General features: G+C 43.6%; 1 protein-coding gene and 1 long non-coding RNA gene across 4 annotated transcripts in view; one reads left to right on the top strand and one right to left on the bottom strand.

Annotated features, from left to right (window-relative positions):
- Nucleotides 1-1,913: 1,913 nt before the first annotated feature.
- Nucleotides 1,914-21,960, bottom strand: LOC102490514 (uncharacterized). 2 transcript variants are annotated; one of them, XR_335668.1, is made up of 3 exons: nt 21,889-21,960; nt 21,241-21,275; nt 1,914-2,039 (listed from the first exon to the last, which is right to left on the bottom strand). It is a non-coding gene; the product is annotated as an uncharacterized LOC102490514 (long non-coding RNA). The 2 variants fall into 2 exon arrangements; XR_335667.1 differs by lacking the exon at nt 1,914-2,039 and adding an exon at nt 4,014-4,103.
- The window catches only part of FAM3B (FAM3 metabolism regulating signaling molecule B), an 82,350-nt gene continuing 77,111 nt past the window's right edge, over nt 21,796-27,034 (top strand). Inside the window, exon 1 of one of the 2 annotated variants that reach the window (XM_027774904.1) lies at nt 21,796-21,962. The gene's annotated coding sequence lies outside the window, so the exon portion shown is untranslated. Of the gene's footprint in view, nt 21,963-22,036; nt 22,116-27,034 lie in introns of those variants that run through there. The other variant, XM_027774906.1, reaches the window with a different exon arrangement.

Genomic DNA, 27,034 nt, shown 5'->3' with positions numbered 1-27,034 from the left:
CCTGCTGATTTCCAATCCAGCCCATGGCAAGTGCGACTTAAGCCACCTGCTCCGTGTGCTCCGTGATGCCTGGGGTGTTCCATGAGGCCCTATGTGCCCCTATGCCCAGTAGGCACGAGTATTGTTTGGGTATCACTGTTGACGCAGCAATTCTGGTCATTTCCAGCGAGCATCTTGGGATACCAGAAAAGATCTGAGGGCAAAAGGTCTGTCTTATTTCTGGGCATCTTCTGTTGGGGTCTGCCCTGTCCACAGAGCAGCAGTGCCCTCCCTGGACAGGTGGAGAATTCTCGTGTGAAGTCAGCTGAGCTGGGTACAGTGTAAACGGCGTGGAGCACACAGGCACACCCACACATTGCAGTCTGAGTAGAATACCCTGCCCATGTGGATTTGTAACCACGTATTGTAGTCACAAACGGTAGGTTTCTGACACAAACTGCCAATTAGGGGAGCACAGCCACCATTGTAGTGGTATCACTGCGAGGAGACAGAGACGCTGGGCTTCCTCCACACTCCATTTCCTCAGGATCTCCTTCACTGAGGTTGGAATAGAGATATATTTTTGTTCACAGTGGATGCATCGGTCAGAATGTCACAAGGAGGCAAGTGTCTCCGATGATCAGGGCTTATTTTTGTGTTAAATGCATATGAAGCTTCTTAAAAGTTTCCTGATATAACTAAACTTTCAGCCTACTACACTTTACCTATCAAATTAAAATTTTACACTAGTCTAACATTTCTGAGGTTAATGTTCCTGAGTGAAATAGTAAGAAAATGTCAAAAGGTGATTTTTTTGAGAGAAAGAAAAAGAATGAGCAAAGCTAATTAAGGATCTATTCGTGTATAATGAAAATCACAAACAAAAAAAATTATAACAATTTTTTATTCATTTATATGTTTTTTGTTGCTAGAGTTATAAAACTTGCTATTGTTTTTAATATTTTTTTCTCATTTTCTAATTGTAGACATAATGTCACACCTTCTTGGTGAGGTTAGAAATTCTACTGTATGTCACAATTACTCAGCACATGTGAGGGGAAAGAGAATGAATGTGTTTGTTACATGCTAATGAAAACTGATCTAAATTTATATGCTTCCTACTATTTCTGTTCATTTGCATAGGTAAACATTCTTATAGTTTGAAATGCCAGGACCAGCAGATGATGTAGCAGTTAGGTCACTGTACTCCCACATGGCCAACTGTGTTTCAAGTCTCAAACTCAGTGGCTGAAAATCATGCCAGGCGTGTGTGCATGCGTGCCCAAGATCCCAGGAGGAGAATGGAGGAGAAGGGATTGTGGTGTGACCATCCTCCCCGGGGGCTGATTTCCCACTTTCCCTCTCACTCCTCCCCTCCCCTGCAAGCTCACACACCTTAAGGCAAAAACTTCTAAAAAAATTTTTTTTAAACTTTGAAATGACTATGTCCAGTCACTGAAAGAGGCCACTCATATTAAAGTGGGCTACTTTCATGCTACATTAGCAGTGTTCGGGTTCTGTTGGGAGAACTGTGAAATGTCGTGTGTACTAAAGCATTTGATGCTGAAAAGAATGCTTTGCAAAATGCATTTTGCATCTGTCTCAGATTAACATCCTTTACCACCTGCTTCTTAAGTGTCGCCTATATTTCCAAAGCTGCTTACAATTATTTTATATTTTTCTTTTGGAGTTTTCTTCTGTATCTAGTGCACCGAGTAGATTTAAAGATTTGTGCACAACTTTAAATCTACCAAGATGACTAAAGAGAGTCACTCCATCTGAAAAGTGGCTCTGCAGCTACTGAAGAATGTCCAAACAGTTGTGCCCTTCAGAATAGGAGTTTTCCAAAGGAATCTTATTTTTATACTTGTATATTTCACCACTTTAAGATGTATCCCATTGAAGAGGAAATAAAACATTTTGATGTGTTTGAATAAATAATGCTTCCAAATTATTGGCTTTGGATTATTTTTAAATACTTATTTCTCTCAGGTCGCAGTTTGGAAATTACTGTCGGCATCGTGTCCTGGTCTGTTCCCTCTACTAGTTAGTTGTAGACCCTGGAAAATATCAAAGATAAAATTGAATGGAGGGAGGGTGCCGGCTCAATCATTATGAGGCAAAACACGCTGAAAATGGGGAGGGAAAATAGAGTAGTTCACAGTCTGGAAACCACACAAGTGGAGAGAAACCACCTGTAGAAAAGAAACATAATAATCTATTTAAAACAGGCTTACAGGGCCAGCCTGGAGTGCAGGGCTGAAGTGCTGTGCAGGGGGAGCTGGATTCCACATAGCAAACCACATTTCGAGTCTGGCTCCTGCAGCTTGAAAAACACACCGAATGTGTGCTCATGCCCAGCGTCCAGATGGAATGGAGAAATGGAGGAAAAAGGATTGCAGGGTGACCAAGCCCTACTGGGGGTTGCTTGTGCTCTCTCTCACACATTCTTATCCTCCGGCTAAAAACAAAACCCAAACAAAATGGTTTTGGTTTGTGACCAATTTGGGAAGACCTGTGCAGTCACTCCCTTGACCACCCTGGAGGGAGATGGTGTGCTCCCCACCTCAGAGATGAGAAACAGCTCTGAGTCACCTGCCCAGGAAGACACAGGTGAAAAAAATGTCTTCCTTGGGAGTAGAATCTAGCTCTGTCCACCACCAGGGACCACGCTGTTTCTCTCATCATGCTCTGTTGCTATCTGTGGTCTTAAGTCACACCACTGGGAGAGCATCCAGCATGGTGGTCCAGTCTCTAGAGAGGGTGTGCAGCAAGTCAGGCACAGGAGAAGTGAGGGGTGGCATGGATATCATCTGTGAGCCCTGCTACAATTCTTTAAAATATGCTTCTTTCGGGCCAGTAGGTGGTGTGATAGTTACGGCAGCTGGATCCCTCCTACATGGCCAATTGGTGGCTCCAGTGCTGGACCTGGTGGCTCGAAAAACATGCCCTGCATGTGTGTAATACATGCCCAGGATCCCGAGAGGAAAACGGAGGAGAAGGGATTGCAGGCATGGACATCCCCTCCCTGGGGAATACGTTCTCTCTCTCTCTCTCTCTCTCTCTCTCTCTCCTCTCTCTCTCTCTCTCTCTTTCTCTTTCTCCTTTCTCTCCAGCAAACACATGTGCCGGATAGCAAATTGAAATAAATAAATAAATATAATTTGACCCTCAATTTGCTCATTCAATAAAGTTATTGAATGGGCAGGTCACTAAATCATATATGTTGTGTATGTATGTGTGTGTGTGTGTGTGTGTATATATATATATATATATATATACTCTTTCCAGATTAGACACCTTTTTTTGACAATATCCAGATGAGAGAGAAAAAAACTTCAAGCCATTAGGAAATGAAGCAATAGTTATTGAAAAATCAGGATAGGATTTTAGTCTAATCATTACAGCAATAATTTTATTTCAGTTTGGTTTTCTAGGCCCATTGCTGTAATTTCATGTGTCTGTCACTAGGTGGTGCTGCTGTAAAGCTTTGTGGTATAACGTTCGTCTTTTTCTTTTTTTTTCCCACAAGGCGGACTTTTCAAGGCAGCTTTTATCAAGTATATGTGTGTCATTAAGCGAGATCCCAGAAACTCCAAGGATGCTCGCTCTTCCAGTTTGCTCTTCATAGAATCTGAAAAATATGCCAACAAGATTGTATAGTAAATCTTAGCTTTAATAGCCATGGTGTCTCTGGGTCTTAGACACAAATCTCCAAATTCTGGGAAGGAAACAGAGGCACACAGATGCCATAAAACTAGGTTCTCTTTGGAAGTGGCATGGTCCTGATTCAAATAACCAGTTTGATTTCCAGACTTACGATCTCATTCATCGTGCTACTGCCTTTACAAGGTTAAAAATGGGAATCTGAAAGGAAAATGATCATTTTTATTGGGTTTATGACAGAGACATGTGCACACTCATAAGAAAGAGAGAGAGAGGAAAGAATCTCCAACTGGGTGTCTTCATGCCACCATCCCTTCCCCAGCCCTGCAACTCGTCTGGATCCTGGGTGCCCGCACACTTGCCTGGCATGTTTGCAAGCTGACTCAGGGATCAGAACCCAGTCAGCCTTGTGGCTTCCATCCTTGTTGGGCACTTGTGTTACTGCAGCACCACAGCAGCTGGACAAAAAAAATTTTTTAGAGAGATATTTTTGCTATAGGGCATATGTTCTTGCTGGAGAGACAGAAAGTGAGAAATCACTCCCTATGGGGAAGGCCATTTCACAATCCCTTCTCCATTCTCCTCTCGGGAACTTGGGCACCTACGCACAGGCGCCCAGTGTGAGTTTTAAGCTGCCAGATCTGGGACTCAAACCACAGTCAACTATGTAAGAGTCCACCAACGTAACCATTATGCCATCTGTTGGTCCCAATAAATTATTTTTTAAATTTAAATTAGGTGTGGTACAATCAAACTTCAACAAAGGAAAAATTTGGGGGAAAATACTTGTAACAGCTGTTAAGGACAGAGCTTGTGTTCACTGAATAGCAAATTCAGGCTATGCCTATTAGGAGCATCATGACATTTCATCCGAGAACAGCCCCACCAGGTGCACGCTGTCACAAAAAAACAGTCTAATTGCAAAAGGGCATGTGCACTCACTAGAGAGAGACAGAGAGAGAGGGAAGGAGAGAAAGAAAGCAACCCCAATGGGACATGCCATACTGCAATCCCTTCTCCATTTTTCGATCCTGTTTTGACTTGGAGCGTGCATGCATATGTACCTGGCATGTTTCTTAAGTGTCTGGGGCCAGGATGAGAACCTCAGTCAGACATGTGGAATTTAACCCCTTAACAATTAGGCTAAGAGGTTCAGTCCTGAACGTGGTTTTATTTATTTATTTAATTTTAAATTTTTATTTATTTATTTATTTTGAAGAGGTTTTTCTGCTATAGGGTGTGTGCCTAAACGTGGTTTTAAAACCTTACCATAGGGAACCAGCAGTTAGCATGATGGCTATGTCGCTGGACTCCCACGTAGTCGACCGCGGTTCGCGTCCCGGACCCGGTGGCTTAAAACTCACGCCGGGTGTGTGTGCGTACATGCCCAAGATCCCGAGAGGAGAATGGAGGAGAAGGGATTGCGGCGTGACCATCCCCCCTGGGGGGTGATTTCTCGCTTTCTGTCTCTATGTCTCTCTCTGTCTGTCTGGCGAGCGCACGCGCCCTATAGCGAAAAAAACCTCTCCAAAAAAAACCAAAAACATAAACCTTACCATGAAAAGCAGAGGGCATAGAGAAAACAGAGTCAGGGGAATCGGGAAGAGGAAGATCTTATCCCACAGGGCGAGATTCCATATGGCACGTTTTTAAGCATGTCATCTTGGTTAAAAGACAACAACACATAGAACAAAAACAGAAAGGCCCACTGTTTTTAGTATATATGAATCTTATGCAGCCAAGCTGAATGTACTGAACATGTCTTGTTTTCTATATCTGATGCCTTGACAGCGGGGGCTGTGCTGATCTGAAGGGATGGCCCTTCCCTGGTAAGCAAGTTCCTAGAGAGAGTGACTGACTCCTGGGAGCCTGCCTTTAAATACATGCCCATTAATCTAAAGCCCGAGCCCACATCCCAACCGCCTCCTCTATGGGCTGTCACACTGTCAGCCTCAATGGGCTTCTACCCCCCTGCCCTAGCCACTGCAGGGTCAGGTACCAGGCACCGAGGCACAGTCCCTGTGTCCCAGAGACTGCTGAAGCTACACTAGCCACCCCTAAGCATGCTTACCTCCCTCTCCCAGTCATTCCCAGAGAGACCACAACAAAGTCTCTCACCCACATCGCCCCTCTCCTCTACCTCCCAGCTTAGCTTGGTGCCACCCCAGGTGGCCCTGTGTCTATGGCCCTGCCTTACATGTCTAGGGCTTTGTGAGTATAAAGGGCTTCTTCCATTATATGAGCCATTTCTGTGTCTGCCTATCTTACCTCACCTCTTTAAACCAAAGAAGTATATTAGAGCCTAGTAAAAAAATATACGAAGGCTATCAATCAGTAGCTGCTAAAGTGAGAATACAGTGGGTCAAGAAGCAGGCGAAGTGTTCAATCTTATGTATGCAAAATGCTTAGTAACAAATCAAATGGACAAAGGTTTTAATGATTAACTGGTGTCTAAGAGACAAGCGACCTTTACACTGTGTGTATGTTTTCCCATCTGTGCCCACTGTTTTATTGCTAATTAGTGCAATCTTAATATATAAATGAACAATCCTCCTGGTTAATCATCTTATATAATATTATCACATCTTAACTCTTCTAGATATCCTTAGGAATATTGAATGACATTCCTAAAATTGTCTGTTGAGATTTGTTTCGGAATCACACTAAATTTATAAATGAATTTAGAGAAAAGTTTAATCTTTATAATACCCAGCCTTGTAATTCAATAGAGTGGTGTACTTCTACATTTAAGTGATTTATTATGCTCCTCACTAGGGTTTATGTAGATCCATGCCTATTTTTTTTAAGCATGTGTATGTGTTTTCTTCATTAAAGAGAGAGAAAAAGAGCAGGAGGGAGGGAGGGTGAGAGGGAGAAGAACAAGACAGGCCCTCCCAACAAGGTCCTTATGCCACACTCCAGCTCCAGCTTCAGCGAGCCCAGATCGCGGACATGCACATACACACCTGGCATGCACAGGAGACCCCAGGACGTGAACCCAGGACCTCCCCATGTGATTATAGCATTGTGAAGTGTCGTGTTACACTACACCAGCACTGCTGGCCCCATGCTTATTTCTCGATACCTTAATTCCCAAGGATTTTGGATTTCCTGTAGTCATTGTGAATGAGCAGTCTCTACATGTTAGGTTTGTACTAGCTGTGTAACCTTGGAAAATTACTTCACTTCGTGCTTCAGTCTCCCAGCTGTGAAACGGGGTTAACGACAGTACCACATCACAAGACAGCCATACAGATTAGCTGGGCTAACTTTGGTAAAGTGCTTGGTACATGCTTGTCACATAGGAAACACCGTATTTGATGGTCAAATTTTTAAAAATGTTAAGAACGGGAGAGTTCAAATTTCAATTTTTTTTCTAGTTTTTAAAAAAAATGTCTTTTGACTTTGCTCTTATTGATTTTTTTGTTTTTGTTTGTCTCTCACTCTCTCTCTCTCTTTTTTTTTTTAAGAGAGAGATTGTTGCTATAGGGCACATGCTCTTGCCAGAGAGACATATGCAGATAGAGACAGAAAGTGAGAAATCACCCCCTGGGGGGATGGCCACACTGCAATCCCTTCTCCTCCAGTCTTCTCTTTGACTTTGAAGTATATTTTAACCTGCTGGGTCTGGTACTCAAACCATGGTCAACTATACAGGAATCCAGCAGCGTAACCATTGTGGCATCTGGTGGTTCCAATTTCTTTTCTTTCGTTGTTGTTGTTGTGTTCTTTTTTTGTTTGCTTGGTTTTGCCTTTGGGAAAGGTGCATACATACATACACAAATTTACTGAACATTTTTTAATATGATTAAGGGATTTGAGTCCTTTACAAAAGCCTTTCCAATCTCTTATTTCTAAACAAATTCTGTATTTTCTTCTAGTATAATTATTAATTATTTAACATTTAAATCTCTACACCATTTTTAAGCATATGCTCGTGCAAGGTGGGAAGTATGGTTTTACACTGTTGCTGGATAGTTTACTCTGATGTTTCAATACCGTTTCTCAGGTAATTCGGCCTTTCCCTGAGTTCGAGATGACACTTTTATCACGTACTTGAGTGTGATCGAGGCCTCTTTCTGGACTTTCTTTTCACATTTATGTTTTGCTTCCATTGGTCTGTCTAGTCACGTGCCAGTACCATGCTGTTTCAGTAGCCACCATGGCTACTTCACTGACATGTTCCTTCTTTTTCAAAATTTTCATGGCTCTTTTTATTTTTTCTTATAAATATTTGAATTGGCTTATATAGACACTCTCCCAAAAAATACATTTAGGAATTTTTATGGAGATCACATAAATTTTTATTTTTAACTTAGGGAGACTCAATACCTTCCTGATATTCCTTAGATATGATTTCCTTTCTGGTAAAAATTCGAACTGTTTCCATCACTTCTACTTTGTCATGACATGTAGATTTGCTACATCTTTATTCGTGACACTGTCTGTCATGGACTGAGAAAAGGGAACTGAAGTCTATTAAAGTGTGTTTCTGTAGTTTAGTCTCTGTGTTATAAATGTTACTGCCATATTGCTTTACCCACACATGCAATATGATATGTTACATGCTCATTAGGAATTAATGCTTTAGAAAATATGGTAAAGTATTCCTCTTCCTATCATTTGGGGCTTTTTGGCTTATGTTCCTCCCAGATCTCACTTCGTTGTTTGCAGCAACCTCCCAAGTGTTCACCCCTTTGTTCCCAGCTTTTCTTGATGCCCCATCACATTGAGTTTGTCTTTCTATCCAATCAATAAATATGGTTTTAAAAGAGATTGAGTCCATTTTCATTCATTGATATGTCAAGACGGTCTTATTTCTGTCTTATTATTATGTTTTATGCTTGCATTTGAGTATTTTTTTCTTTCACTCTATGATTTGCTTGCTTTATTTTGGCGTGTGTGTGTGTGTGTGTGTGTGTGTGTGTGTGTAGTTTTCTTATCCAGAAAAGACTGCACGTTTAGTATGGTGGTTACCTTCAAAATGATATTATAGTGTCATATATTGGCAAAGGAAGATTACCTTAGTCCTGTAATTTTAGACAATATGTTCCCTACTGTGAGCAGTGATTAGATGAGTTTTTTCTCTTTCCTACCCCCTCTTCTCTCTTATCACTTGATTTTAGTCCATTTTAATGTTCATCTTTCTGCCATTATGTGTGTAAACCTCTTGCTTGGTTTGGCAGCTTTATTTAGTTTCTGTGGGTTCCCAACTATTATGGGCAAGAATCAATGAATTTATTCTACTTCCTACTTTCCTTCATGCTTTTATGCTAAGTTTTTGTTAGTTGGATTGTTTCTGTGTGGCCCAAGATGTATGAAATTTACCTTCTGTTCTATCTCCCTGATACCCTGTGCCTCTATTTACCATAATAATTTTTGCTTAAGTCCTCCCACTTTCCTCGTTTCCTTCTAGCAGTTTTCTAGAAGGACTTGCAAATCCTTGTTTGTACTTTCTGTTCTCCAACCCTCCAGCTGCTCAAGATCTTGAGTATGACCACACTCACATGATATTTTTTTTAAGAATTATTTTTTTATTTAACTTTATTTACTTATTTTAATTTGACCAGAGAGGGACAGAGAGAGAGAAAGAAAGAGAGGGAGAGAGAAAATAAGAAAGCAAGCTGCCAGGTCTGGGACTCGAACTTTGGTCAGCCATGTGGGAATCCTGTGCCCTTATCCACCACACCACTTGCCAGCCCCAATACATGGTATGTTTTCAGGCCAGTCAGGAATCCAAATGCTCAGCCATGTGGCTTCTAGCACTGTCGTTCAGTTTAATACCAATTATGTTACCAGGCTGGGTCTCTGTCTTTATTCGTCAAGGCCTATAAATCTACTGGGATTTATCTCATGCTGACCATTTAGGATCAAATTTCTGGCATAAGGAAAGTTAAATACTTCTTTTTTATTTGAACCCTTCTTCTAAAGGAAATTCAATTCTGCATATGTTAGATCTGCTCAATTCAGTTCTACATATGGTAGATCTACTCTTCTGTACTTATCATTTTTATAATCATTTAAAAATACTCTTGTGTTTCTATATATTATTTTTTTACTTTGCTAATTTCTATCTACTGTGTTTTCTTTTTTTTAAGATTTATTTATTTAATTCTATCTGTTATTATTATTTTTTTCAGTTTGACCAGAGAGAGGAAGGGAAAATGAGAAAGCAAGCCAGCAGGTTCGAGACTCAAACTATGGTCGGCCATGTGAGAATCCAGCGCCTTTAACCCTCTCCTGGTCTTTGCCCTTTGGTAGCTTCTGCACAGTCTTTGCAGTCTACGCTTATCTCTTCCTCCTGGTTTCACTGAAAATGCAGTGTGCAGGGATTTGTGGCTCATTTTGTTTTGTTTCATTTTTCTTGTCACACTTCTGTGATTTCCAGGAGATGGGGCAAGTTGCTAAATTACATGCTCATGTTCACATGAGTTCTGCCCCTGCCATTTTTACTGTGTTTTAATGTCATTTTAAGAGGTTTTGGTTTGTTTCTTTTTGCCACTGGAATATTTCAGTTTGGTTATTTAAATGTTTTAAAACTTTATCATTGGAACTTGGATAAAGATTTATTACAAACATGTCCATTGCTGCGTTATTTAAAGTAGAAAAACCTTTAAGTAATCTACATAGTGAGAGGAAAAAAATAGTCATTGTCACACGTCCATTGGGTGTAGTACCCAATAATCACCAAAAATGTGTTTTAGGCCAGCTGTAACACGGCACTCCATGATGCAAGGCCACGTGGGAGGGTTCTGGATTCACATCTGAGGTCTCCCTGTGCAAGCCCGGTACACACGCACATGCTTGTGATCTAGGACGGAGCCCAAATTGTGGTGTGAAGACCAGGTCTCTCTTCTCCTCTCACTTCCACCTGCCAGTCCTCATGTTTTCTGTGCTCTTTCTTTCTTTCTTTCTTTCTTTTTTTTTTTTTGATAGTTTTTTTTTTGCTATAGGGCGTGTGCGCTCGCCAGGCAGACAGAGAGAGACAGAGAGACAGAAAGCGAGAAATCACCCCCAGCGTGGATGGTCACACCGCAATCCCTTCTCCTCCATTCTCCTCTCGGGATCTTGGGCACGCACGCACACGCGCCCAGCGTGAGTTCTAAGCCAGCAGGTCCGGGATGCTAACCGTGGTCAACTATGTGGGAGTCCAGCGACATAGCCATTACACTAACTGCTGGTTCCCTCACTTTCTTTCCATCTGTCTCTCTAATAGAGGAAATACATAACCTTTATTATATACATTTTTTAATAACAGTGATAAGGTTAGGAAATTATTTTATTATTTTCTTTTTATTTTCTTAGATTTTTGCTGTAGGGCATGGGCACTCACCAGAGAAGGAGAAATCACTCCACAAGGAGATGGCCACACCACAGTCCTTTCTCCTGTATTCTCTTCTTGGAATTTTGGGCAGGTATGCACATGCACCTGCATGATTTTCAAGCTACTGGGTTCATAGTGTCAACCATGTGGGAATCCAGCACCTTAACCACCAGGCGACCTGCTAGTCCAGGAAATGATTTTTTTTTTTTTTTAGAGAGAGATAGATTTTTACTACAGGGCATGTGTGCTCACCAGAGAGACAGAGTCAGAGAGACAGAAAGTGAGAAATCACCCCCCAGGGGGGATGGCCACGCCACAATCCCTTCTCCTCCTTTCTCCTCTCTGGATCTTGGGCACGCATGCACACACCAGCTGTGAGTTTTAAGCCACCAAGTCCGGGACTCAAACCACGGTCGACTACATGGGAGTTCAGCGACATAGCCATTACGCTAACTGCTGGTCCCAAATGATTATTTTTAAGAGAAAAAAAATAACATACCATGTCTACAATGTGATCAACAATTTAAATTCACAACCCACTACACTCACAAACACACAGAAATGTAGAAGACCAGATAGAAATACAGATAGACCAAAACCAGAAAGAAATACCCCAAATATTAAAGAAAATATCTCTAACAAAATGACAGGTGATTTAAAATATTCTCATAAACTTTGTTTTCCCTAATACCTATTATTTTCACAATCAGACATACTACTTAGTATTTTTTTAACCTCATCCATCATCATCTCCCTGTAAGCACACTTAATCCTGTTATTGTTTCCCTCCTGTCTTGTTGCATGGCCACCCCACCCACTCATAGCCTGGGTGGGGGTCCTGAGTCATTTCCACCTCTCTCCTTGCTTTCACTCTCCACACCCAGCTGGCCCTTAATCCTTATAGTTCTGCCTCCTGGAAAGCTCAGGACTTGCCACCCTCTCTAGGATTGTGCTGATGACTTGTCTCCTGCGCCCTTGAGTTGGTTTACAATTTGCCTCCCCAGCCTCAGCCTCTCTCTCCTGACACCACCTTCTCCACACCCTTGCCACCAATCCCTGCAAACACTCCTGGACGCCCTGCAGTGGCGGAGAAAATCCAAATTTAGTTGGTCAAGGGCAGCCCCAGCTTCACTCAAACCTACTTCTCCTACCCCACCCCTGGCCACTCCAATCTCTGGGTCCCCTATTTTTGAGCCTCACACTTGATGGCAGGTATGGTCACATTATGCAGTCACTGTCATGCAACAGACTCTGAGCAACCAAAAGAAATGCCGCCCTGCCTGCCACTGTGGACTGGGAATCTGCCCTGTTGAGAATACAACAGGACATGGCTTCAGTGCAAAGGAGCATGGAGTAGGCTCATCCAGTCCAACACTCGTTCCCAAACCGGTTTTGATTGCTTTAATTTATTTTATTTTAAAGGCTTATTTATCTGTTATTAGTATTATTTATTTATTTGTTTATTTTAGAGAGATATTTTTGCTATAGGCTGCATACGCTTGACAGAGAGTCAGAAAATGACATCCCCATGGTGGATGGCCATGCCACAATCTCTTCTCCTCCATTCTCCTCTTGGGATTTTGGGCATGCACACACATTCACCCAGAGTGAGTTTCAAGCTGCAGGTTTGAACTGTGGTCAGCCATGTGGGAGTCCAGCGACATAACTGCTATGTCATCTTCTGGTCCCAATTATTATTATTATTATTTTTAATTTGACCAGAGAGACAGAGAGAGAAAGGGAAAGTGAGTGAGCAAGCCTCCACATCCTAGACTCAAACTACGGTTGGCCATGTGAGAGTCCAGCGCCTTAACCACCATGCCACCTGCTGCCCCCCCCCCAGACTAGTTTTAAGTCATATTAGGAAAATGATTACTTCTCTTGACTTAGAGTATTAAATGGCTTAGGGGTGTTAAATGCAGCACCCCTGACTTTCTGTATGATACCATTACAATATCCAGCTAATGTTTTGGTCTTTAGAGGTATTAAATCAGGACCTGTTCATTCTTGGAGACTTCAAAAGTTCATGAAAAAACAGAATTGAAGTTTGTTACCAAAGACTTTGGAAATCCATGCATTTTCCACACCAAAAACCTTTTTGTTGTTTTTGTCCTTGTCATGTGCTCATGAGAGAGAGAGAGAGAGAGAGAGAGAGAGGAATCATCCCCCAGGGGATAGCCACGCTGCAATCCCTGCTTCTCTACCCTCCTCCAGGGATTCTGGGCATGCACACACATGCACCTGGCATGATTTTCAAGCTGCCAGGTCCAGGACTTGAACTGCACTGCTGGCCATGTGGGGTCCAGAGCATTTACCTCCATACCACCTGCTGGCTCCCATGCCAAAAATTTGAAATGCACATTTTCAGTGAATTTCTGGAAGACCCCGTCATATTTTATGTTAAGTCTATGCTGGCTTTCTTTACACTTTCTCTTTTTCCTTGAATCTTCCCAACAGCCACACAGGTGGCTAGAGTAGACAGCATCCCTGCATTCTGGGAGACTGACTCTCCTGGTGCAGGGCCTTCCTGGATATTTTCCTAGTGCAGATGTCCAGATTGGTCATTTGATAAACCCTGGCTAATTTTAGAGACGTTTGCTTATTTCATTTGTAAAATTAATATTTTTGTGTATATTCTCTACTTTGTGAACTAGTGATTCATTTCCTTGACAAATTTCTAATTTAGGATTTCAAATGTGATTTATTATGTTATTTTTTATAAGTTTTGTTTTGTTTTAATTTGTATTTATTTGTCCCACAAGAGAGAGAGACAGGCACCCCCAGTAGGTCTACTACCATAGCCCAGATCATGGGCACATGTGCATGTGCACAGACCCGGCATGCTCAGGAGGTCCTGGAATGTGAACCCAGGACCTTTTCCACGTGGGTCCACTTGCGTTACTGCTGCACCACCACCTGGCCCCTTGGTGAGCTTTCTATATATGTTAAGGGCATCAGTGCTTTTATCTGTCAGCTGAACTCTGCATATGTGAGGCAGGGACATTCGAGCGGAAATTCATATCCTTGGTCCAGAAAATGAAATCATCCACTGAAAGAAGGGCCGCATTCTCAGCTGAAATCTTAGTATGTGTCTTGTTTATGGGCTGCATTTCCATTCGCTTGAAATGTAGGGAATCACTACACAGAGAAAAAAGAAGATGAAAACCCTCGAAGGGCTTGAGAGTCTGAGAATGTAAGCCCCAGTCTTGCTGATGATACCTGTGGGGAGAGATGGGACTAGAGAAGTGGCTCTCAGTTCCTGCTCATTGCTCATGTGCAGTCATCTCTCTTGGCCTCAAAGCCTCTGGAGAGTCCCTTTGCACAGAGTTCTGTGTGTCAGGTGTTCTCAGGTTAAGGTTGCACACGCACCCCTGGAGAGCCTGTGAAAATGCACCTTCTGACAAGCTTTCAGGTGATGATGCTGGTCCGTAGCCCCCTTAGCAAGCTCTGGCTTACACCCCTTCCCGGTCCCTACCTCCACTAAACACTCCGCCTGGCTACTGTATCTCATCCTTCAGGTCCTAGCCGGAGTCACCTCGCCCGGAAGCTGAACTAGTCAAAGAAATAGGAGCTCTTCCTATTAAACAATGTTTAATGTCTTTAAAAGAGAAGAGAATGAATCCAAGCAACTACTCCCATGAATAGAAAAATCAGGGTACTCCTCCTGGTCCTTTATTGAAGAATCCCCAAATAGCTTTTTGTTTTTATTTTTTTCTTGAATGTGTTTTGCCTTAGGGTGTGTGCACTTGCCAGAGAGAGAGAGACAAACACGGTAAGAGGGAAAGTGAGAAATCACCCCCCAGGAAGAATGGCCACACCACAATCCCTTCTCTTCCATTCTCCTCCTGGGATCTTGGGCATACACGCACATGTACTCTGTGTGATTTTCAAGCTATGGGTCCAGGACTTGAACCACAGTCAACCATATAGGAATTCAGTGATATAACTGCAACACCACCTGCTGGCCCTGAGTAGCTTTAAAAAAAAAAATTCCAGAGAGTGAGTGTGTTCACCAGAAAGGAATAGGGGCAGAGGGAGAAAACACTCCCCTCCTCATGGGGTGTGATTATTCCACAATCTCTTCTCCTCCATTTCTCCATCCTACTGGGATTTGGGGCACACAAATACACATGCCTAGTGTGGTTTCTCAAGCCACCAGTTCCAGGACTTGAACCCACAGTCAGCCCTGTGAGAGATCTGGCTCTCTTAAACCAAGTGACTTTTTTTTTTTTTTTAAGTTTTTTGCCATAGGGCTCGTGTGCTTGCCAGAGAGAGACAGTGAGAGGAAAAGTGAGAAATCGCCCCCTCCACCAAGGAGGATGGCCACATTGCAACCCCTTCTCTTCCATTTTCCTCCTGGGATTTTGGGCATGTACACACATGTGCCCAGCATGATTTTCAAGCCACCGGGTCTGGGACCTCAAACCATGGTCTGCCATGTGAGAGTCCAGTGCCATAACCACTATGCCACCTGCTGGCCCTCCGAGTAGCTTTTTTTTTTTTTGTCCATTCACTGTATATCATTATACCATACACAATGAATTTTCTGATCCAAAATACACTGTATGTTGGCTTAAAGATTTTTTTAAAAAAAAGCAGGTAAATATGCAGTGAATTGAGTTGTCAGAGGGAGAGGAAGAAGGAAGAGGTGGTTCCCTTGGTTATTGTCAAGATAAACCTGATTCTTGTAAACCTATTTGCTCAGTCATTTATTCTGTTATTCCACAAATATTTATGGAGTGCAGCAGGACTCCAGACCTGGCCTTGGACCTGGGGATTATCTGTCTTCATGGAACCTGGAGTCTAGTGAATGAGGAGTTACACTTCAGGGAATAACTAGTGAACAGGTTCATGTCTGAAATACAAGACATGCTAAGAGCCAGGGAGAAGGGGGAACGGCAGAGAAAAGGAGAACATAACAGGGAGGGGGAGCTGCCAGTTAAGATCATATCCTAGTGCCCACCTTCACCTGAGTTGTTCCAGTGTCCCTCAGAGTCACTCTTTTGTCACTGCCTAATGTTCCTATTCCAGCAGCCATCACCCACACAAGTGTTTGGGAGAGCCCAGAGGAAACAGCAGGACTGAGCTTTCCAGAAACCGGTGCATGCAGTTGGCAGCCCTGCAGTGGGTATGACCACGCGCGTGCCTGTGGCCTGGTGTTGTGGCCAGTCCAAACACCTGTGTGTGACTTAGACTCATTCACACTCCTGGGCTAACCCTAATGAAAGAGTCTGGAAGGGTGGAGTATGTGAAGAATGGGCTGGCTTAGGGATAGCAGCCAGCTCACGCACCCTGTTCCCTGCTTAGTACAGTCATTCCAGTTTCCCCTCATCTGGTCCTCCCCTCCTTCCCCTCATCCTGTCCTGCAAGCCCCACCTTAGGTATACACTCGCCATCTCTCCTGCCGACAGCTCTGCTGCAATGAATTGAACCGCCATCATCGTCTTATCTGGAAGGTGTGGTTTCCTGTCTGAAAGGACTTTTCCAAGGCCTTTCCTCTTTGATATTCTAGAGTCCAATCTCATATTTTTCTGGATTCAGCTGGTGAATTGCTATTACAATAAATTAACCCAGTTAATAACCATTTCCAAGAGAACAAAACTCCAGTGGCCTGGCATTCACTCTCAAATTTTTAAGTGCCCCACAATAACCAGGATCTTGTTAACATCCAAAGCTGGACAGGGCTGAGCATGGGCGTCCTGCAATGTTAACAAGCTCCTGACAATGCTTTGGGACCTGTGCCAGAACCGGCCTTGGGGCAGCCTCTCTCTGCCCGTCCTTGATGATTAAACTCAACCAGCCCGTGTTCCAGGGCTGACCGAAGGCTGGAAATGGATCACAACATCAAGATCCTATTGGGAGTGTGGTTCTTCTCTGAATCTGTCTCTCTCTCTGTGTCTTTCTTGCTCATGATAGAAATAAATAAACTTTTTTAAAAATTAAAACTGTAATTATTGCATGATCCAACAATCCCACTGCTGGGTATATGCCCAAAAGAAATCAATATCTTGAAGACATAATTGCACTCCCATATTTGTTGCAATGTTATTCACAGTAGCCAAGATAGGAAAGCAACCTAACTGTCTACGAATAGATCAACGAAATTGTGGTATACATGCACAATGGAAAATGAGTCAGCTGTAAAAAAGAAAGAAATTCTGTCCTCTGTGACAACATGAACCTGGAGGACATCAGGCTAAGTGAAATGAGACAGCTACAGAGAGACGAATTCTGCATAATCTCACTCATATGTGAAACTGAAAAAGGTCAAAATTGGGCCAGCCCCATAGCCTAGTACTTAAAGGAGCTGGATCCCACCTGGCTGACTGCAGTTCACATCCTAGCCCCTGGCAGCTTAAAAAACATGCTCGACCCATGTGCATTTGTGCCCAAATCCGGACAGGATGGAAAATAGAGATGGCACTGTGGCATGACCACACCCACTAGGGGGTAATTTTTCTCCTTCCCTCTCCCTCTCTCTGTCTGTCTGTCTGGCAAGCACACGTGCCCTCTGGCAGTTAAAAATATAATAAGATTTAAAAGTCACACTAATAAAAGCAAGTGGAGACTCATATCTACCAAGAGTTGAGGGGTTAGGGGACAGGGAAGAAATAAGGGGGAGATTTGGTCAAAGGGTACAAAGTCTCAAACCAGAGAAATAAATCTGAAGGTCTACTATATGCATAGTAACTATAGCTGATAATTATGTACTGTACCCTTAAAAATTACAAAGAGTGTGGGGATCAGCAAGTGGCATGGTGGTTAAGGCGCTGGACACTCCCACATGGTTGACCAGGGTTCGAATCCTGAATCTGGTGGCTTCCTTTCTCATTTCCTCTCTCTCCCACTCTCACCCTCTGTCTCTCTCTAGTCAAATTAAAAAATAAATGAATGAATAAATAAAATAAAATAATTATTTTTAAAAATTACAAAGAGAGTAATAGATATTTTCTTTTTTCTCGTCCTCATAAAGCTCAGTACAGACCTGTGAAAATGTCACCACAGAAAGAGAATAGTTCTGAATTGTTCTTACACACACACGACAATTTAAGTATCTGAGATAATGGATCTGTTAGTGAATTTGCTTTAGTTATTTCACAATGTATCTCAAAACATCCCATTGTACAATGTAAACATATTCAACTTTTTTTTTGTCAATTGTACCTTAATAGAGCTGAAAATAAATCCAAAAGAAATTCATGTTATTTTATTGCTTCTACAGAGTTCATTTGTTCATTTGTTAGTCACTCATTCGAAACACATTCAGAGTATGCTACGAGCCACGCATCATTTTAGCAGCTACGAAAAATCTTAGAGAGCTCTTGCCCACAGTCACTAGTGGGCCCTTGGGTGGGGAAGAGAGAGGAACAGACAGTTATAATTCAACATGGTAAATACTGGAAGGAGCACAAAGGAGAGGGCCTTTCATGCTGCCCTTTCTCTAAGCCTTACCTAACTCGCTACACTTAGATCCCCAGCTGCCCCGTCTGTAAAGTGGCTACAACAGTCCCGCTCCCCCTGAGTTGTAGTTATAAAGAGTCCCTGAAATAACAGGTTCAAAGTAAATGTTCATTCATTCATCTCCATCCCTCCACTCCCCACCCCTCTCCTTCAATCATCTGCCTAGCTAAGATGGGGTATGGAGGGAAGAAGGGTAATGACAAGGTAGATTAAATTCAATGAAATAGTGGAAACTTCTGTTATTTTTTTCTTTCGAAAGAGGCAACATTTTTATTGAGTAGATTTTTAAATTTTCATGTCCCCTTTAAAAAGATGTGTGTATTGCTACTTTACTTATCCTTGTGTTACTTTATAAAGAAAAAGCAGGGTTTGGGTTTATGTCTTAGAGGGATATTTCCATTTTTGAAAATAAAATCAAGCTGGATGTATTGACATGGTCATCACGAGGTGATGCAACCAGGAGTTCTGAGTGGCATTCCTAATCTCCTCAAGTGTTCTGTCTTTTGTTCAGCCCAATGAGGTAAAGAACAAATGAAGAGGGACTGGCAGGTGGCGTAATAGCTAAATGTGCTGGACTCCCACATGGCCAACCATGGTTTGAGTTCCAGACCTGGCAGCTTGCTCTCCCTGTCTCTGGTCAAAATTGGAAAGTAATTTTAGTTAATAAATAATTCTTTTATTTATTTTTTTAAGAGAGAGAGAGTTATTTTTGCTATAGGGTACATCTGCTCACTGGAGAGACAGAGAAAGACAGAGAGACAGAAAGTGAGAAACCACCCTCCATGGGGATGGCCACACCACAATTCCTTCTCCTCCATTTTCCTCTAGGGATCTTGGGCACACATGCACATGTGCCAGCGTGAGTTTTAAGCCACCGGGTCCAGGACTTGAACCGTGGTCGACAACATGGGAGTCCAATGACGTAATCATTATGTTATCTGCTGGTCCCTAAATAATTCTTATTTATTTATTTATTTATTTATTTATTTTAATTTGATCAGAGAGAGAGAGAGGGAAAGTGAGAGAGCAAGCCACCAGATCCGGGACTTAAAGCATCGCCCTCACCCCCCACCCCCCCTCCCAGCCCCCTTAAAAAATTTTTTAAAAAAAAAAAAAAAAAAAGAACAAGTGATGAGAGGAGAATAAGTAGTGTTTTCATGTCTCTAGTCCACTCCTGTGCAGATTGAACACATCACACCTTCCATGTTGCTGGTTGGGACAGCTGGGGTTGGCGTCACCTCTCTTTCTTATTCTTGTGGCCTGAACTAATGTCACAGTTATTGTGGGAGCCAAGAGCATTGTCTCATGCAACAAAGGTTGTTTCAAAAGTATTACCTTATTACTTTCAGGTGACTATTGTTCGAGATCTTTGAATGACAGGCTTTCAGAGAGAACGTTTATATACAACACACATAGACGCGGAAGCACGCACTCCAAGAAGGCACTGACGCAAGCTGTAACCGAGATTCTGTTTCCTCATTTGCAAAATAGGGGCCTGGAAGCAAACTCCTTGGGGCCTCAATCCAGCTCCTTAAAGGTTATATAATCCAGTTTTGGCTTTCCATTGCCTTAGATTTTTAGAAAACCTCCTTTAAGGAAATCAAAATAAGCGAAGGCTGGACTTCCCACCAGCTCTGCATTTTAGCAAGTACGTATGTACTCAACAAGTACTTAATTCCTGAGTATGCCTACCCCGGCAAAAACATAGTGCCTGCCTCCCAGGAACCCAGAGGCCAACAGGCACAATTGATAAATGAAGCCCTTTGCCCCACTTCATAACAAGTACATGAAAGCACATACGTGGGGCATGGCCAGAAGGAGGTGACAACCCATGCATTTTTCAAGAAGCATTTTAATATGTTAAATAATAATTTTAAAGTACCTGAGCTAAGAGTGCCCACACTGTTTTTGTATTTAGTTTGTGATAGGGTCTGTGCACTCTCCAGAGACAGAGATAGCAGGAAGGTGAGAAAGCATGGCCCAATGGGTTTAGCCACACAGTAATCCACTCTCCTCTCCATGCTGTTTTCTGGATCTTGAGCATATGCACACAATGTGTTTTTCTAAGCCGCCTGTCCAGACCCTCAGCTGGCAGTTGGTCCTGTGGGATCTAGCCGCCCTAACCACCACAGCACTAGCTGGCCCCATGCAACCTGTTTGCATATTTAAAGAGGCATGACCCTAAAGGGCTGACGATAGCAGGGTCCTATAGAGCTCCAGGGCACTAAATCTCTAAATGATCTTCCTGGTGGCAACTGCCCACATACCCTAGAGTGAACTGTGGCCAACAAGCATCCTTAGGTGCTTCCCTGTGGGATTTTCATGCAGCCTTGTTCAGCTGAGAGAAGTTGCAGCAATTGGGACACCAGGAAGGCCTAAGTAGGTAGCCAGAGGGGCCGGCAGGGAAGGGCTGCTGGAGAATGGCTGTGGTACCTCAGTCCTGGATCTGTGTGTCTCACCTGGGACTTATCAGGCACAAAAGCTGGGTAGATCACATGATGTGCCTAGGACCCAAGGCAGGAGAGCCCCTGCAAACCACACAAGGGGACAGTGAAGCTGGTGGCCAAAGAAGCTACCACTTGACCTGAAGACTGGTGGAGGGGAAAGGGCTCTGCAGGAAGCAGGTGACAGATCCAATGAGACTAGAGTGTTTTGCCGGAGAGTGGGGTGTTGCAGCAGGGAAAATTGGATAGACCCAACCAATAGGACACGTGGGGCAGAGTCGTAGCAAGACTGGATGAACCCCCGGAGTGGCTAATGGTCTCCAGAACAACATGCCTAAGTTTTATTGTGACTACTGTGATACATACCTCACCCATGATTCTCCATCCTTGAGAGAAACACACTGCAATGGTAGGAAATACAAAGAGAATGTGAAAAACTGCTATCAGAAATGGATGGAAGAGCAAGCTCAAAGCCTGACTGATAAAACGCCTGCATTTCAACAAGGGACAAGACCTCCTACTTCATTCTCTGCTCCTCCTCCTACAGGGGCGATGATCCCACCTCTTGGGTCCTCTTTGCCCTGGCATGATGCCAGCACATGTGGGAGTCCAGCGCCTTTGACCACCACGCCACCTGGCGGCCCCCAGAATGAAGCCTCTTTATGTCAGTTTTATATTAACTGTTCTACTTTGCCAGAAGATCACGGTGCTCTGACTCTGGCTGTTTTCTAACACCATATCAAGGAAGACTTTCTCTCCTTTCGTACTAAAAATAAATAAATAAATAAATAAATTACAATTGTCAACTATGTTAGTTAAAAAATAAAATAAAAAGACTGGATGATCCCAACAGGACACATGGGAAGAGGGGCGTGGCAGGGGAGTTGGGGGTGGGGCGGACCCAACTGACAACAAGAGTGGGAGGGCACTTGCTGGGAAAGGACTGATGGACCTAAAGAGACACAGGCGAGAAGGAGCACAGCAGAAAATTCTAGAAGGAGACAACGTCCGCACCCGGCATCTATGAGGACGGAGAGCTGGCGTATAGCTGACGCCCTCCCGGCAGTCTGCCAGGCAGGAAAGGCTACGTAAGCTAGACGCTAACTGCTGATCCTAATCACGAGGGAAAGACCTGCAGATGCACCACGCATGCGCCGGTGGGGGGGGGGGGGCTGCAAGGGCGGAAGTGCAGCGGCGCCACCTGCTTCTCCCCAAGCACAGAGGCAGAAGTCAGAGATTGGGTGAGAGGACCCCTGCAGGGACCCTACCTGGGCAGGCCAAGTTGATCCTGGGCGGTGGGAGGGCTGCATCCAAGAGGCCCAGGAGGAGCTGAGGGTCCCAGTATGGCGGCTTTTTCAGGGAACAGGGCACTGCAAGTTGGGGGTGCATTGTGCATGGTTGGACCATCAGGCCCTTCTAGTGCTCAACCAGGGACGAACTCCCGAGCTTCACCCTCTTTTCACACATCCCCATAAGAGGACTGAAGGGCTTCTGGGCAGGAGCCCTAGGCCTTGGCCCAGGACTTTCTGGTTTGTCTCCACCAGTGCTAGCAGGCCAAGCACCCAGGGGCGGCCTCGGCCTGATAGAAGAAATGGCGTTGGTGCCCCCTTTGGTGTAGGGTCAAGCAGTGGTTCTTTGACTTGTCTAGTGCGTGTTTGGGGAACAGCAAAGGATAAGAGCAGTCCCAATTAGCATCACACTGAACTTCAGGAATATTTTGTTTTCTTCCATTTAGCATTGTTGGACTCCTACATTTATTGTTATTGGGTTTGTTTTGTTTTCTTTCTCAGAGTATATATCTTTAAAACCATCCTTTCTTGGAATATTTCAGGACAAGTATCATAGAGTTTTTCTTTAATAGTCCCCCAGGAAACGTTTTGTAAATTAGCGCTGAAATCCAGCTAGTTTTTCTAATGATTGCTTATGACAGAGATACGTAATAGCGCCACTGAAATAATAACAATAGCAACCATTTGTGAGGACCTCTGTTTTTCATTTGGTATTATGCTAGGCACCTTCCCTCTATTCTCTTAATCCACACAACCACCCTGTGAGGTGGGCCTCCTTGTCCCCATTGTACAGATGGAGCTGCCCGGCTCAGTGATGCAAAGTAGCTTGACTGGACCCCAGCTGTTGAGGGCAGAACTAGGAGGTCCAGATCTCCCAGGTCCAGCTCATCCAGTCTTTGTGCTCTTCCCTCTAACAATTTTAGCTGCTGTAGCCCCCTAAATTGCTTTGTAAAGAGTGAAGGCCCGCAGCAAAGGAAATGAACTCGGGTGTTGTTTTTTTGTGTGTTGGTTTTTGTTTGCACATATCCTGCTTCCCAGTAGAGGTACAAAAGAACTGAAACTAGCCATCAGCTCACAGGAGGGCTTTAGGGACAAGACAAAGAGAGGTGGTGTCAGGATTATATAGATTCTGGAAGCCCGACAGACAAATGTGGTTGTTCCCCTTGCCTCCCAAAGGCCTGCTAACCTTCCAGTATGGATGCATCTTTACAAGAGGAGGCATTGTACATGCAACAGGGGTTTAGGGACTCCAGTATAGGACCAGGTGTTAGGAGACCCAGGATCTAGCTGAGTGGCCTCCAGTTACTCACGGCCTCTGTGCACTTGAGTTGCCTAATTGGCAGTGGCGGCCAGGGATTTCCACACTGCTTGTGAGAGCATACAGACTTGCCCACCTCTGGGCTTGCCAATTGGATGAGCCTGCCAATTACAGTACTGATTTATATTACTTTTTTGACCAAAACCTCTTCCCAAGTCTCCAAATAGACCCTCCCTCTTCTGACAAGTGGACAAGAGTTGCCTCAGCACCTCCATCCCCCAAGCTGTTCTCTTACTCTGTATTACTTAAGTTCATGCCATTTGATGCCTTTCTTCCCCACAAATAAGTCACCCCTGCAGGAGACCTCTTCCATGCCATGCTAGAATTCTGTTCTGCTTCTTTCTGTCCCACCACACTGACCATGGGAAATGCAATGCTGCAAAAAATGGATAAGGAACATTTAAATCGGGAGGATGTAAACATCCCAGGCACAATCACAGAAGTCAGTCAGTTGGAAGATTTGGACTCTTCCCTTAACCAGAAGTGTCTGCTTCAGGGTGGACTCTCCAGCTCTTGGTTTCTGCAGGCCCACCATGGATGTTCTACCCTCAACATCAGGCACCTTCAGGAAACTTGCAGAGAAACATCTGTAGCAGCAGTCTGACAAGCAGAACAGACCCGAGCAGTTCAGGAACTAAGCCTCACCACTGTGACCAGAAGTCCTTTCTGTGCAGGCTGGCCACATTGAATGCCAGGCACTCTCAGGCATGGAGATGTGCATTCTCACCTGGCCTGCCCAGGTTGTTCCCAGAGCTAAAGGGGAGTGCTCCACAACAGCTGCTGTCCATCATTCAGGTGAAAGAGGGCAGAATGACGTCTCAGTTTGAACTCTTAGTTCACCTTTGCCAACTTCTGTCCTATTTAGACTCAGAAACTGGTTAGCTGAGCATGGGCCTTCTCCCAACAAGAATTCAAAGGCCCCTGGGGTTCTCCCAACCTGAGCTCCAAGGAAGCTGCTTCAAGAGATCTGATTTAGGAAGGAGAGTTGAAGTATTCATCCTAATCAGTATGTTCTCAGCCTCAGGCTTCTCTTCCCTTCCTCCTCTTGGTCCAGGGGAGCCTTTGGTCTTTGCCCTGGCTCTTCATAGCTCTGTTTCCAGGCTTGTAAGCACAGCATCACCAGTGCCTCTCAGCTGTGCTGCAAAATCCCACTAGAACCTTCCAGACCAGAAGGTCAGGTGGTGCAGTGGTAACCCAACTGGATCCACATGGGAAGGTCCTGAGTTCGTGCTCTGAGGCCTCCCTGTACACACCACGTGCGTGCATGAGACCCATAAACCAGGCCTGCTTAGACCTGGGAGGATCATGATGTGACGACCATGCTGGGGTGTACTTTCTCTCTCTCTCTCTCTCTCTCTCTCTCTCTCTCTCTCTCTCTCTCTCTCTCTCTGAAGAAACAAAGAAATTTAGTGCAGAGTAATTTAAAAGAACCTTCAGGTCTGTGTAGGGGCTCTGTCCTTAGTGTTGCACAGGGTTCTTCACTGATAGTACTCTCTCCTACCTGCAGGGCTGTCCTCCCAGGGAATCCCGTGTATTGCTGTCTCACTTTCTGGAACTCTCTCTTTTGTTCATGCATTTCTGGGGCTTGAAAACAGTGCCAGCTATTGAGTAGTACTTAAAAAGCATACTAATTGGCTAATTGAACTGAACGATGACCTATACCTTCCGTGGAGCTGCTTCCTCTGGAATTCTGGCCTCTCAGAAGAGGGACACCCTCCTTCATTGCTAAAGAGCTCTGAAGACTCAGCCCTCTTCTGTGCTCTCCTATCTCCAGGATGCTTCTCAGGACACAGGAAGCCTTCTTGGGAATTGGTTCACTGGCCACAATTCTTAATAGCTTCACTCCATCCCCACCAGCTATTGGCTGCCTCCCAGAAGTGTAGAAGGAAGGGCAGCTTACATACATAGTGATGTGTGTAAGTCCTTACTAGCTGTAGGTCATCTGTGCTACTACACACATTGGCCCACTTAAACTCACATGTTCTAGAAAAGTATTACCCTTCCCATCTCACAGATTAAAATATTAAAGTTTGAGCGTATTGAATAAGCTGTTCCAAATCCATTAGTGTGGGGTTGAGCCTTGATTGACATCCAAGTCTGTTAGACTCCAAACTGGATTGTTTCTCCCTTTGCTTACTAATGGGTCTGCCCAACATTTTAATCAGGGAGTTGGAGTGTTGGTTCTCAGAACAGCTTTATATAGTTAAAAGTGATTGAGGACTCAAAAGAACTTGTTTTGGGGTAGGTTATATCTACTGATGGCTATGGCAGTAGAGGGTAAAAGTAAAAATTTAAAAATATATTTATTAATTCATCTTAAAATAGCAATAATACATCTATTGTATTTTAACCTAAATTTTTTTTTTGACAAACAGTTTTATCCTCCAAGACCAAATATCTAGTGAGAAAAATGGCATTTTACACCGTTGAAATTCTCTTAGCTTCTTTTGCATTCAGGCTATTGCAGTATGAAGGGATGTAGGAAATCTGACCTCACACAAGTATGTAGCTCAACAGTGAGGAGTGTCTGAAGAGCCTTTTCAGATGACTGCGGATATTCTTCTTTGATACTATACCAGAACTTGACAAGTGGTAGTTTCTTAGAGATTATTTGCAGAATCCGAACATGGAATGTTTTGATTGTAACATTGAAATATTAGGTCATAGGGAAAGTCATAGTGTATTTTTCTTTGTCATGTGTCATGATTTTCTCAACAACCCACTATATCGCTTTATCTGGAACTTCAGAGGATCATGCCCCTGCGTGGTTTTGTATTATTTTACACTCCTTATTTGGAAACTGCTGTCCCATAGAGACCCATGAACCTTCCCATTATAGCAGAAAACTTCCCAATACAGCCCTGAGAGAGTAAGAGCAGTAAAGGCAACAGATGTTTTAGTGTGAAGTTTTGACCTCAGAACTCTTTGAAGAGTTTCATACTTCTAGTCTTGGGGGCCCCCAGGCTACACTTCGAGACCTGCTGGTCTGTGATATAAATGGAATAATCATTGCCTGCAAAGCCCTGTGACAGGGTACAGAATAAATTAGCCATCAGATCCAATGATCTCAACATTTAAAAATAAAAGTATTTACAAGTCACTGTGTGAAACTGAGGAACATCAGATGAGAAGAACCTGAGCATAGAGTTATAAAATTGTGAAAACTATTCTGGGTCTCTGTGTGTGTGTGTAATGTACATGATTTGTGTGATGTACATGTATATGTGTGCATGGTATGTATGCATGTTTATGGGATATATGTGTGTGTGATGTATATGTGTATACATGTGGTATACATGTTTAGTAGATGTGTGTGTGGTGCATATATGTGGTGATGTCTGTATGAATGTGTACATGTGTGCGTGATGTGTGTGTGTGATGGTCTGCATCTAACTTCCCTAGAAATTTTCATATCTTCAAGTCTCAGAGGCACGTAGTTCTCTAGACAAGCCTTCTATGAACTGAGGGGTTGCAGGAGAGTCTAAGATGAACAGAGGCCTTTGGAGGCCCAAGGGGAGAGTGACAGAGAAAAGACAAGACTCAGGAGAGGCCT

Source organism: Tupaia chinensis, unplaced genomic scaffold, assembly GCF_000334495.1.
Source record: "Tupaia chinensis unplaced genomic scaffold, TupChi_1.0 Scaffold000492_1, whole genome shotgun sequence".
NCBI classification, from domain to species: Eukaryota; Metazoa; Chordata; class Mammalia; order Scandentia; family Tupaiidae; genus Tupaia; species Tupaia belangeri.
This window is presented reverse-complemented; position numbering and strand designations above follow the sequence as displayed.